The following is a 323-nucleotide window of genomic DNA, read 5'->3' as shown; positions in this document are numbered from 1 at the left end:
ATCAACTTTGTTCTTTTACCCATTGTTTTCACACCAGTTCTTTTTCTACCTGTGTCCAAAATTTGAAACAGACCCCATAGCTTTTCTAATGTGGGGAATAAGAATAGTCCCTTTGGACCTTAAGTATCTAGTAACTCTGTAACTTCAGTCTAGTCCTTCCCAGTCTACTAAAAATTCCATAACCACGTCTAGTTTAGGGCTCATCCACCCCTGCCCAGATCTGACCTGGTCTCTGAAGCTTGGAGTTGGGGGATAGGATATGGTTGTGTGCTTTATTGTTTCATAGCTCTTCATCTTTTTCTCACTAGCTGTTGTTTACAACC

The sequence above is a fragment of the Carlito syrichta genome, unplaced genomic scaffold (assembly GCF_000164805.1).
Source record: "Carlito syrichta isolate Samal-C Ts95f unplaced genomic scaffold, Tarsius_syrichta-2.0.1 Scaffold304630, whole genome shotgun sequence".
NCBI lineage: Eukaryota > Metazoa > Chordata > Mammalia > Primates > Tarsiidae > Carlito > Carlito syrichta.
Note: the sequence above shows the minus strand (reverse complement) of the source record.